Source organism: Nerophis lumbriciformis, linkage group LG03, assembly GCF_033978685.3.
Source record: "Nerophis lumbriciformis linkage group LG03, RoL_Nlum_v2.1, whole genome shotgun sequence".
NCBI classification, from domain to species: domain Eukaryota; kingdom Metazoa; phylum Chordata; class Actinopteri; order Syngnathiformes; family Syngnathidae; genus Nerophis; species Nerophis lumbriciformis.
In genome coordinates, this window is record NC_084550.2 from 69948094 (window position 1) to 69962199 (window position 14106).

The 14106-nt window shown below is 42.6% G+C and overlaps 1 long non-coding RNA gene and 1 other non-coding gene across 2 annotated transcripts; one reads left to right on the forward strand and one right to left on the reverse strand.

Moving 5' to 3' along the window:
- On the forward strand, positions 1–106 carry LOC133590747 (U6 spliceosomal RNA). Its single transcript, XR_009814500.1, has one exon. It is a non-coding gene; the product is annotated as a U6 spliceosomal RNA (small nuclear RNA).
- A 4635-nt stretch (positions 107–4741) lies between these two features.
- LOC133589358 (uncharacterized) lies at positions 4742–11359 on the reverse strand. Its single transcript, XR_009814433.2, has 3 exons — positions 9765–11359; positions 9113–9165; positions 4742–6578 (listed from the first exon to the last, which is right to left on the reverse strand). It is a non-coding gene; the product is annotated as an uncharacterized lncRNA (long non-coding RNA).
- Between the last annotated feature and the right edge of the window lie 2747 nt (positions 11360–14106).

Sequence of the window (14106 nt, forward strand, 5' to 3'; positions counted from 1 at the left end):
GCGCTACTTCGGTAACGCATATACTAAAATTGGAACGATACAGAGAAGATTAGCATGGCCCCTGCGCAAGGATGACACGCAAATTCGTGAAGCGTTCCTCATTTTTATTTTTTTAATAAATAAGCATGCAAGTATTGAAAAGTACAATATGCTTCATCTACATCAGGCCTGGCCAACCCGCGGCTCTTTGGCTGGTTTCATATATATATATATATAACATTTAAAAAAAATTAAAAAAAATAAAAAATGCGACAAACTCTTTAATGTTGCCGTGTTACTGCACTGTAGTATATCTACTCTCTCTGGCGTTCGCCGGGATGAAAAACACTACATTTCCCAAAATGCAGCGCGACCGAGACACGGCCGCTTCATTGACTTCCGCTCAGCACAAAGAGGGCATTTTCTCAAAATCTAGCTTGTAAAACACTGTGGCGTTCTATAGGCCGTGATCGTGATCATCACGATGAAAAAAAGGAAATACTTGAATTTCATTACAATATTCGGATTACTTTTTCCGCCCGGCTTAAGCCGGGTTTGAGTTGCACATAAGAAGAAGAAGAAGAGGCCGAAGCCGGTTTGAGTGACGTCAAAGGTGCATGTGTGTGAGATCACAGTAGTAAACAATTTGTGACAAGTTCGCTCTCAAAATGGCAGGGAAAAAAAACACAGCAAAACGAAAGTATGAAGAACACACGACAGTTCATATTTTTTGTTGAACGTAATGGCAAGCCATTCTACCTTATATGTCAGGCGTCATTAGCGCATTTCAAAGCTTCAAATCTTCAGCGTCACTTTAGCTCACTCCATGCTAACATCGACCAGGAATTTCCAAAAGGGACAGAACTTCGCAAGCACAAGTTGGCCACTTTGAAAAGTCAGGCAGAAAAGCAGAAACAGTTTTTCCCAAAATTTACAAAGCACTCAGAGACCGTAACGCTTGTATCAAAAGCCATACAATGAAGGGGACTTCGTTAAAAAAATGCCTCAGTGACGCTGTTGAAATCTTGTCTCCTGAAGACGACAAACTAAAAAGAAGGGTATCAGAAGTCCAACTGTCCCGCCACACTGTTGAACGCAGATTATCGGACATTAACACGGATATTGAATCACAGTTGCACTCTGACCTTCAAGCATGAGAGTATTTTAGTGTCGCATTGGATGAGAGTTGTGACATACAAGACAAGCCTCAGTTGGCAATATTTGCACGGTCTGCACACGATTGTGTGATAAAATAAGAACTCCTTGATATTGTGCCATTAAAAGACAGAACCCGTGAAAGAAACAATGATGGCTGCATTTGCGAAAGTAAATCTAGCCATACAGAAACTAACTGCAATAGCCACAGATGGAGCACCAGCCATGATCGGATCTGTGAATGGGCTTGTGGGGCTGTGCAAAGCTGACGAAACATTTCCCGAGTTTTGGAATTTCCACTGCATTATCCACAGGGAGCAACTCGTGTCTAAATCATTGAATTTAAAGAACGTCATGAAGCCTGTGATGGAAATCGTCAACTACATCCGTACACATGCACTTAACCACAAGCAATTCAGGAATCTTATCGCTGTGCTGGACCAAGGGCTTCCAGGTGACCTGCCACTGCACTGCACTGTGAGGTGGCTGTCAAAAGGCAAGGTACTCTCTATCTTTTTTGAGCTTTTGGATGCTGTGAAACTGTTCATGGAAGAGAAGGACAAGGACTATCCCGAGCTCTCGGACCTCGAGTGGATTATGGATCTGGCCTTTTTGGTCGACATGCTGTGTCACTTGGACAGACTGAACCTGACCCTGCAGGGTAAGTTAAAAATGCTGCCTGACCTGTTACAAAGTGTGTTTGCGTTCATCAACAAACTGAAGCTGTTCAAGGCGCGTATTCAAAAGGGAGATTTAACGCATTTTCCCACTCTGCTAAAAGCCAGCGGGCAGGTCACCAGCGCCGCCCTCAAAAAGAAGAGACACAGATATGCGACACTGGTTGAAAACCTGCACGAAAGCTTTGTGACCCGGTTCCATTATCTCCAACTGAAAAAGCCACAGATTACAATCCTCGTCGACCCATTTAATGCGGATACGGACTGTTTGAAAGGCCCGCCTGTCACAGATGAGTCTGCGGCTGAGTTGGAGATGATTGATCTTTGTGAGGAGGACCAACTGAGAGCTGCTTGAAAGGAAGGGACCATTGATTTCTGGAAAAGTGTGCCAATTGAAAAATACCCCAATGTCAAACAGGCTGCGCAATAAGATACTGTCAATGTTTGGGTCAACATACGTCTGCGAGTCCGTGTTTTCTACCCTGAAACATGTGAAATCAAAGCATCGATCTGTTCTGACTGACACCCATGTGAAATAATTTCTTCGAGTGGCAACAAAATTGTCCACGACAAGGAATGCCAGAAGTCCCACTAATCAACATGCATAGTAAGAGAAAAAATATATTTTTGTATGTGGACTTGGTTGAACAGAGTTTGTGTGTGTGTGACAGTGCACACAATATTAATTGTTCAAAATAACTGGCCTGTGGTCTTAGTACTGTAGGAGTCATGTTGGTGTGTGACATTTACAATAAATCTGGATGAGCAGAGATCTGTGTGTGTGTGTGTGTGTGTGGAAGGGATGGGGTGATGTTCATGTGTGCCCATGTGTAGGATGTGGCTCATTGCAGTAACACAGTAAAAAAAAAAGTGGCTCTTAGTCTCTGACTGATTGGCCACCCCTGAACTACATCATTCTTACTGCACACATTGTCCCAGCTTTGTTCTCTCAAAATATCCCAGCTTTGTTCTCTCAGATCATTCTTCAAAGCTTTGATACTTTTCTCTGTGCTTCATTCGCCTCTTGCAGGACCTTAATTTCGCGACTCACTGCTGTGCTGCACGCGCGCACACACGCGCACAAAACAGGACACACACATCAGAATCAGAATCAGGTTAATTTGGCCAAGTATACTTGCATATACAAGGAATTTGTCTTTGGCAGTTGTTAGCTCTCTAAACATACAGTGGGGCAAAAAAGTATTTAGTCAGCCACCGATTGTGCAAGTTCTCCCACTTAAAATGATGACAGAGGTCTGTAATTTTCATCATATGTACACTTCAACTGTGAGGAATTCACATTGTAGGAATTTTAAAGAATTTATTTGTAAATTATGGTGGAAAATAAGTATTTGGTCACTTCAAACAAGGAAGATCTCTGGCTCTCACAGACCTGTAACTTCTTTAAGAAGCTCTTCTGTCCTCCACTCGTTACCTGTAATAATGGCACCTGTTTGAACTCGTTATCTGTATAAAAGACACCTGTCCACAGCCTCAAACAGTCAGACTCCAAACTCCACTATGGCCAAGACCAAAGAGCTGTCGAAGGACACCAGGAAAAGAATTGTAGACCTGCACCAGACTGTGAAGAGTGAATCTACAATAGGCAAGCAGCATGGTGTGAAAAAATCAAGTGTGGGAGCGATTATCAGAAAATGGAAGACATACAAGACCACTGATAATCTCCCTCGATCTGGGGCTCCACGCAAGATCTCATCCCGTGGGGTCAAAATGATCATGAGAACGGTGAGCAAAAATCCCAGAACCACACGGGGGAACCTGGTGAATGATCTGCAGAGAGCTGGGACGAAAGTAACAAAGGTTACCATCAGTAACACACTACGCCGACAGGGAATCAAATCCTGCAGTGCCAGACGTGTCCCCCTGCTTAAGCCAGTGCATGTCCAGGCCCGTCTGAAGTTTGCCAGAGAGTACATGGATGATACAGCAGAGGATTGGGAGAATGTCATGTGGTCAGATGAAACCAAAATAGAACTTTTTGAGGCTCCAGCGCCCCCCGCGACCCCAAAGGGAATAAGCGGTAGAAAATGGATGGATGGTATAAACTCAACTTGTCGTGTTTGGAGGAAGAAGAATACTGAGTTGCATCCAAAGAACACCATACCTACTGTGAAGCATGGGGGTGGAAACATCATGCTTTGGGGCTGTTTTTCTGCTAAGGGGACAGGCCGACTGATCCGTGTTAAGGAAAGAATGAATGGGGCCATGTATCGTGAGATTTTGAGCCAAAACCTCCTTCCGTCAGTGAGAGCTTTGAAGATGAAACGTGGCTGGGTCTTCCAGCATGACAATGATCCCAAACACACCGCCTGGGCAACGAAGGAGTGACTCCGTAAGAAGCATTTGAAAGTCCTGGAGTGGCCTAGCCAGTCTCCAGACCTCAACCCCATAGAAAATCTGTGGAGGGAGTGAAAAGTCTGTGTTGCTCGGCGACAGCCCCAAAACATCACTGCTCTCGAGAAGATCTGCATGGAGGAATGGGCCAAAATACCAGCTACTGTGTGTGCAAACCTGGTAAAGACCTATAGTAATCGTTTGACCTCTGTTATTGCCAACAAAGGTTATATTACAAAGTATTGAGTTGAATTTTTGTTATTGACCAAATACTTATTTTCCACCATAATTTACAAATAAATTCTTTAAAAATCCTACAATGTGAATTCCTGGATTTTTTTTCACATTATGTCTCTCACAGTTGAAGTGTACCTATGATGAAAATTACAGACCTCTGTCATCATTTTAAGTGGGAGAACTTGCACTATTGGTGGCTGACTAAATACTTTTTTGCCCCACTGTACAACAAATAGACCCGTATACATTCACTGAGCAAGAAAGTAATCTATAGGTACATACTTTACAGCAAGACATATACTAGTCACCTATCAGCATTATATACAAGTAAGACTAAACAAGATTTTGTGCAAAGTACAAATATATGCATAAGAAAGGTATATAGTTACAACAAATGTAGAGAAAGAGTAGTGCAGTGCAACAAAAGCCAGGTGCATGGTCTGTAATGTGCAATAAGTGTGTAATATGCAGGATGCATGAGTGATCAAGTCAGTAGTGCCAGTAAAGTCAGGCTGTGCTTGGGAACAGATCAGATTGTGCTGTCCACATTATCTACTGTTCAGGAGAGTGATGGAAGTGGGAAAGAAGCTGTCAATAGTCAATATATCAGTGTGCGGCTTTTTCAACACATCATCACAAAAAGTTTGTTTTTCTTTTAGAGGAAGTGTTTGTTTTTATTGCTACTATTTTAACTGTTTTTTTAACTCATAAACAAAATTAATTGGGTTTTTTTAGCGCTTTGCCTTTCCTTTCTTTTGAATGGAAACCTTTTAATAATCATCTTAATTATCCGCACAGTTACAGTGTAAATAAATATTCATGAATTAATTAGTCATCTTGGTTGTTCGTAAGCACATGCCTAAAATAACTTAAACTGCATTTAAAAGTCGCCACCTGCTGCTCCTGCGCTGCAGACGCCATTTTCATCTCCTGCTGTGCGGCCGCCATCTTTGTCATCAGCGGCTTTCACGCAGACAGACAAGCCGCCTGCTGCTCTAGCTCGGGACACACCTCCAGACCAGCCACCTGCTGCTCTGGCTCCTCCCAAGACGACGTCATCATCTTCAGCGGCTCCTCCCATGGCATCGCCTTCTTCGTCTCCAGCAGGCCGTCTCACGGCGCTGCCGCCGCCATCGTCTCCATCGGGCTCCTTGTCGAGGCTGGTGCTTTCTTCATATCCAGCGGGCTCCTTGTCGCCACCATAGCTTCCAGGTGGCTCCTCATTGCCTCCAGCATGTCACCCGCACGCGTCCCGGCCCCCTCTTCAGCCACGAAATGTGGCAGTTCCGTGGTCGCCCACCTTGCCGGCAGTCTGTCGGTGCCAACTGACTCTTCCCCGCTGGTTGCGACAACATATGGCCAGGCGACCCACCGTCTTGTCCTCCCTCCGCTCTCCTGTGACTTTGGACCTTTTTTTCTAGAACGTCTGGTATCCATTTTGTTGGGAGGACATTCTGTCACGGCTGGTTATAAGGCTGTGTGTGCCATTTTGTTAGTGATCTCCGGTGTTTTGTGTTAGTTCCTGTCCTGTGCCTTTATTTTGGTGGCTATTCCGGTTTTCTTGGTGTTTTCCCGTGGCTGCTTTACTTTTGTCACAGAGCATTTTCCCTTACCTGCTTTCTGTTAGCAGTTCTATTTAAGTTGAGTGTGAGCCACCATTTGTTGTTGGGACATTGTTTGTAAGTGCTGCTATTGTCTATTCTCTGGTGACCATAGACGATCCTTTTGGATGCTAAGTACACTCGTACTGTGTGGACGTCGTCAACTCCACATTTTCTATAAGCGTTTTGCATTTTGTTTTGTGTTCGTCTCAGCTTCTTTGGTCAGAGCACTTCCCCGTTGCTCTCGCTTTTTGTTTGTTTTATTATTAAATTCCCCTTTGTTACCTCACACCTCCACCTCATTCATCTGCATCCCTACAATCATGACAACCTCCGGTGTCTCCCATGACGCAATGTGCCTTCAAATTCTATTCCACACATTCAGTTTGACAGGGTGTTTGGCTTTTGGTTTGGTCTTGGCCTTGATGGCTTTCCTGCTCCCAACACCTCAAGACAAAAAACTTAACAAAACCGTGGACTCGTCTGTTAAAAGGACATCATTAAACTTCCTGCCAGCTGCCTTTTATACTTCTGCTTGCCGGAGACGCAATTCCTTGTTGTCAATGGAACAGATCTGTAACCAGAATATGAATTATAATTCAATGATGGGTTCACACTGTGAAAAGAGTGCACACTGTATGTGTGTGTTTAACGGTGGTGGTGGTGGTGGGGGAGGGGGATGTAACTTTATTGTACTTTTTAGATGCAATGACAATAAAGTAAAATTATATCCTGTCTTATCTTATCCAAAGTGAAGGTTTTTTTTACAAATCCCAAAACCAGTGAAGTTGGCACGTTGTGTAAATCGTAAATAAAAACAAAATACATTGATTTGCAAATCCTTTTCAACCTATATTCAATTGAATAGACTGCAAAGACAAGATACTTAACGTTCAAACTGGAAAACATTGTTATATTCTGCAAATATTAGCTCATTTGGAATTTGATGCCTGCAACATGTTTCAAAAAAGCTGGCACAAGTGGCAAAAAAGACTAAGAAAGTTGAGGAATGCTCATAAAACTCTTATTCGGAACATCTCACAGGTGAACGGGTGGGTGCTATGATTGGGTATAAAAGCAGCTTTCATGAAATGCTCAGTCATTCACAAACACGGATGGGGCGAGGGTCACCACTTGGTGAACAAATGCGTGGGCCAATTGTCGAACAGTTTAAGAACAACATTTCTCAACAATCTATTGCAAGGAATTTAGGGATTTCACCATCTACGGTCCTCAATATCATCAAAAGGTTCAGAGAATCTGGAGAAATCACTGCACGTAAGCGATATTACGGACCTTCGATCCCTCAGGCGGTACTGCATCAAAAAGCGACATCAGTGTGTAAAGGATATGACCACATGGGCTCAAGAACACTTCAGAAAACCACTGTCAGTAACTACAGTTTGTCGCTACATCTGTAAGTGCAAGTTAAAACTCTACTATGCAAATCGAAAGCCATTTATCAACAACACACAGAAAAGAGTGCAGGTACCACACTGGCCTGCCTGTCGTCCAGACCTGTCTCCCATTGAAAATTATGAAGCCAAAAATACCACAACAGAGACCCTGGACTGTTGAACAACTTACTATTTTCCGCACTATAAGCCGCACCTAAAAACCACAAATTTTCACAAAAGCTGACAGTGCGGCTTATAACCCGGTGCGCCTTATATATGGATTAATATAAATATTTATTTTCATAAAGTTTCGGTCTCGCAACTACGGTAAACAGCCGCCATCTTTTTTCCCCGTAGAAGAGGAAGCGCTTCTTCTTCTATGGTAAGCAACCGCCAAGGTAAGCACCCGCCCCCATAGAAGAGGAAGCGCTTCTTCTTCTACTGTAAGCAACCACCCGCCCCCATAAAAGAAGAAGCCCCCGGATATTGCGTTTCATTTTATTTGTGTGTTTACATCTGTATTAAAGACCACAAAATGGCTCCTACTAAGCGACACGCGTATAACGCAGAATTTAAACTTAAGGCAATATTTAACCAAAGAACTCCAACCGCTCGATATTGGTGTCAACAGGGCATTTATTGCACGACTGCGAACGGCGTGGGAACAATGGATGACCGAAGGCGAACACACCTTCACTAAGACAGGGAGACAGCGCCGGACGACATACGCCAACATCTGCCAGTGGATCGTAAATGCCTGGGCGGATATTTCGGTCACAACTGTGGTCCGAGCTTTCCGGAAGGCAGGATTCACAGAACTGCAACGAGACGGAGCCGGCCATTTTGGATCCCGTATTCGCCCAACTTTTTAATTCGGACACCGAAGGAGAAGAATTCGAGGGATTTATGAATGAAGAATAACTTCAGAAAGTGAGCGTTATATTTATTTTGTGTGTTGTGACATTAACGTTCGAGCAACATTAAGTTATTGATGCTTATTGATTGCACATTTGCACATTACCGTACATTTTGGGAGTGAACAGAGTTGTTAGAACGCTGGTTTTTAATATATTATTAAAGTTTGACTGACCTATCTGACTGTTTTTTTTGACATTCCTTTAGCGCAGTTAGATGCGGCTTATAACACGGGGCGGCTTATAGGTGGACAAAGTTTTGAAATATGCCGTTCATTGAAGGCGCGGCTTATAACCCAGGGCGGCTTATGGTGCGGAAAATACGGTAAGCTATACATCAAGCAAGAATGGGAAGGAATTCCACCTGAAAAGCTTCAACATTTTTTACTGAGTGTTGTTAAAAGGAAAGGCCATGTAACACAGTGGCAAAAATGCCACTGTGCCAACTTTTTTGCAATGTGTTGCTGCCATTAAATTCTAAGTGAATGATTATTTGCAAAAATAAATACGTTCCTCAGTTCGAACATTAAATATCTTTCTTTGCAGTCTATTCAATTGAATAGAAGTTGAAAAGGATTTGCAAATCATTGTATTCTGTTTTTATTTACAGATTACACAACGTGACAACTTCACTCGCTTAGAGTTTTGTACATTTGCAAAAAAATTATTGCCCTAATTAACACTGCATCTCAACTTTCAAATTCTGCCCACCTTACACAGACAACAATCACTGAATTACAAAAATAATGTAAGCAAAACTTTCTATTGAATATTCAAACATAATATATATTTCTTACCTTAAAATCTTTCTGTCAGCTGCAAAGTGGTGATGACAAATCTCTCCACTGATCTAAATCAAACAAAAGCAATGTAAACAAAAACAACTTATTTAGTTGTGATTAGTTACAATGAATATAATTCAAACATATCCACGCTTAAAACATACATACAAGCATCAGAATGTAATATGTAAAGATTACAAGCTTGTTCATGTGTGATTTAGCTTCACAAGAAAGACTTATTCTCATTCTGCCTATATTTAGCTTCACAAGAAAGACCAATCCTCATTCTGACTATCTAATATATGTGATAAATCAAATCCATGTACATTGAGATAACTTTGTACTGTACAACTTAACTGACTCGAGTTATGTCATTAAACTAGCTAGGACAAGGAGCTAAGAAACTACCGAGCAAAGAAATTAATCTTAAACTAGCGAATCAACAAGCTGGCAAATCTAAAGTAAACATGAACATCTGTCGGTAGGTATTTTTGTACTTGTTTCATTCGGTAATTACTGAGAACAAAAGGAAAGTTTTGAATGACGTGCTGATTGCTAATGATTAACTAGCGACATGCTACGTTAGCTTAACCCAACAAACAAGCTTCAGTATAAATGTAGTACTTTAACAACAGTCAGTGTGAATTGATTATTTAAACGGACAAACCTTTTATTGTCAGTTTTCCTCGCCACAGGGACACTTTGTTGAGGTTCTGTGTGTGTCCTCTTCTTCAACGTGATGTCAAACGTTCTTGTCACAACTCAACATATTTTTAAGCAATAAAATTGAGTTGAATAAAATCTATTCATGATGGAATGGAGCAGTGGTTAGGAAGCAGAATAGCAATCACAAGTTCAATAGGGATCGGAGTTCAATCCCATGTTTAAATGAGATGCCAACAGATTACATTCCCTTTAAATTTTCCCCAGAATTGTTATTACATTTGTACAAACAGTTGAATAGAAAAATGAATAATTTGTGTTTTATATAAACTATATTAAAAAAAAAAAACCTAACTACACTTCTCTCCAAAAAAATCTTAAAACTTTTTCAAGGAACTGAAACTATAGTCAAAGTTGGAACTGGGACTAAACTATTCCAGCTCTGTACTGCGATCTAGTGGTTAAAATTGGTAGGGCATTCTTCACTCACGTTTAGAGTGAAAATTGGTGCAAAATTGCAGTTGCCTGCTGTAGGCTGGTTGAGACACAATGTGCTTTGAGACATAACTTGTTGGCTTATTGTTTACTTCACAAACTCGGTCTGAACTTGCCATTGATTCACACGATTGGGTTGAGTAAATGCAATTGGCTCTCTAGTCCTCACTACTTCCCTCTGCTGGTGATGAAAGATGAAACGAGTTAGTGTGCCCTCTGCTGGACATGTAGCACAAATACATCTTTGAAGAACACCATTTTACTTGTGTTTTATTAGTGAAAAATACATTTTGACATCAGTGTCAATCAGCCAACTTCCAGCAGATTGCGATTATTGTCTAATAGCTATGATGGTGTCACGGCTGATTACACCAGGCCTTGTCTTTATGTTGGGTTTTGTTAGTGTTCTCCGATGTTTTGTGTTAGTTCCTGTCTTGTGCTTTTATTTTGGTGGCGCTCCCGGTTTTGTTGGTGTTTTCCCGTGGCTGCTTCACTTTTGTCCCAAAGCATTTCTCCTCACCTGTTTAAGTTTCTATCTTTGTTGTCGGGACATTGTTGATGTTATCTATTCTCTATTCGCTGGTGACCATAGACCAGTAGTTCTTATCCTTGTTGGAGGTACCGAACCCCACTAGTTTCATATGCGCATTCACCGAACCCTTCTTTAGTGAAAAATAAAATGTTTTTTTTTTTTCAAATTCAAGACAAAGTTATATGTTTGTGGTAACACTTTAGTATGGGGAACATATTTTTAGTAACAAAGACTTAATTTAGTTTTTTGGACACTAGGGGAACATATTCTAAGTAACAAATACTTAATTTAGAGTTATTTGGTTAAGGTTAGGGTTAAAAAGTTAAAAGTTAAAGTTAAAGTACCAATGATTGTCACACACACACACTAGGTGTGGCGAGATTATTCTCTGCATTTGACCCATCACCCTTGATCACCCCCTGGGAGGTGAGGGGAGCAGTGGGCAGCAGCGGTGGCCGCGCCCGGGAATCATTTTGGTGATTTAACCCCCAATTCCAACCCTTGATGCTGAGTGCCAAGCAGGGAGGTAATGGGTCCCATTTTTATAGTCTTTGGTATGACTCGGCCGGGATTTGAACTCACAACCTACCGATCTCAGGGCGGACACTCTAACCACTAGGCCACTGAGTAGGTTAGAGGGTTAGGGCCAGGGTTAGAGAGTTAGGGTTATAATAAGCCCATGCCGAATAAGGCATTAATAAGTACTTAATAATGACTAGTTAAGAGCCAATATGTTACTAATTTGCATGTTAATAAGCAACTAATTAATGGTGAATATGTTCCCCATACTCAATGTTTATTTATATAGCCCTAAATCACAAGTCTCAAAGGGCTGCACAAGCCACAACGACATCCTCGGTACAAAGCCCACATAAGGGCAAGGAAAAACTCACCCCAGTGGGACGTCGATGTGAATGACTATGAGAAACCTTGGAGTGTTACCATGTTTTTTTTACTGGTTAGCACGATGGCAGAAGGGTTAGTGCGTCTGCCTCACAATACGAAGGTCCTGAGTAATCCTGAGTTCAATCCCGGGCTCGGGATCTTTCTGTGTGGAGTTTGCATGTTCTCCCCGTGACTGCGTGGGTTCCCTCCGGGTACTCCGGCTTCCTCCCACCTCCAAAGCTATGCACCTGGGGATAGGTTGATTGGCAACACTAAATTGGCCCTAGTGTGTGAATGTGAGTGTGAATGTTGTCTGTCTATCTGTGTTGGCCCTGCGATGAGGTGGTGACTTGTCCAGGGTGTACCCCGCCTTCCGCCCGATTGTAGCTGAGATAGGCTCCAGCGCCCCCCGCGACCCCGAAGGGAATAAGTGGTAGAAAATGGATGGATGAATGGATGGGTTCACAAAATGAACCGTGCATGAACATCACCTTGTTCAAAGAACAAAACCAACATAGTGCATAAACTCACAACAAATTACACACCTGCAAATCAGTGTGACTTCTGCTGTTGCCGTATCCGTAATACACCGATAGGGAGAAGTTTTTATTTACATGATGAGTCGGGTGTTTTGACCTCCGCCGAACCCCATTGCAACACATGCCAATACGGCCGGGTTAATTTATAAAGATTAATTTTAAATTTCCCAGGAAACTTCTGGCTGAAAACGTCTCAGTATGATGACGTCTGCGCGTGACGTCACGGATTGTAGCAGACATTTTGGAACAGCACGGTTGCCAACTTAAGTCATCTGTTTTCATCGCAAAATTCCACAGTATTCTGGACATCTGTGTTGGTGAATCTTTTGCAATTTGTTCAATTAACAATGGAGACTGCAAAGATGAAAGCTGTAGGTGCGATCGGTGTATTAGCGGCTGGCTACAGCAACACAACCAGGAGGACTTTGACTTGGATAGCAGACGCGCTACCGTGAGTACAGCTTTGGCTTCCAAACATTTGATCGCTTGCCCGTCCGTGCGTGCCGCTATGTGTATGTCACGTACGTAACTTTGGGGAAATATATATGTTTCTTGCCGACTCTGATGGCGGCCGGGGTGTCGTCGAAAGCTACAAGGCCGCCGCGCCGCTGTCCTCACCTGTCTGGGTTGACTTCCTCCGTCTCCGAGGCCGCCGACCGCACCGATGATCGGGTGAAGTCCTTCGTCGCGCCGTCGATCGCTGGAACGCAGGTGAGCACCGGTGTTGATGAGCAGATGAGGGTTGGCGTAGGTGGAGAGCTAATGTTTTTAGCATAGCTCTGTCGAGGTCCCGTAGTTAAATTAGCTTCAATGGCGTCGTTAGCAACAGCATTGCTAGTCTTCGACAGGCGGCACAGCATTAACCGTGTGGTTACAGGTCCAGGGTTTGGTTCGGTGTCTCCTGATAGTAGAAATAATAGTAGTATTGTTGATCTTCTGTCTATCCTTCCAGTCAGGGCCTTATTTCTTCTGTTTCTATCTGCAGTTAAGCACGATGCTATCACGTTAGCTCCGTAGCTAAAGTGCTTCGCCGATGTATTGTCGTGGAGATAAAAGTCACTGTGAATGTCCATTTCGCGTTCTCGACTCTCATTTTCAAGAGGATATAGTATCCAAGGTGGTTTAAAATACAAATCCGTGATCACAATAGAAAAAGGAGAGAGTGTGGAATCCAATGAGCCCTTGTACCTAAGTTACGGTCAGAGCGAAAAAAGATACATCCTGCACTGCACTCTAATCCTTCACTCTCACTTTCCTCATCCACGAATCTTTCATCCTGGCTCAAATTAATGGGGTAATCGTCGCTTTCTCGGTCCGAATCGCTCTCGCTGCTGGTGTAAACAATGTGCAGATGTGAGGAGCTCTACAACCTGTGACGTCACGCTACTTCCGGTACAGGCAAGGCTTTTTTTTATCAGCGACCAAAAGTTGCGAATTTTATCGTCGATGTTCCCTACGAAATCCTTTCAGCAAAAATATGGCAATATCACGAAATGATCAAGTATGACACATAGAATGGATCTGCTATCCCCGTTTAAATAATAAAATTTCATTTCAGTAGGCCTTTAAAATCACAACAGTTAACAGATGGGATATTATTAAGCTGCAGTAAACGTTAGGTAGATGCTTAGAAGATGCTCACAATAAATGTAAATATGCTTCACACACGAAAAGTAAAAAGTACAAAGCTGCGTCACAAAGGGGATGTTTGGCGTGATTTTGGGTCTAACTCACCTCAGGAGCGTGGCGGCCATTGCATCCATTTTTGTTCCCAAATATCTCCTGGTGGTGGCCATTAAAGCCAATCTGTTGTAAACTGGCGTGTTGGGAAGTGTTTAAGATTCCAACGATGCGGAAAACTTTGGGCAGATTGCAGGTTTCAATATCATCCATCC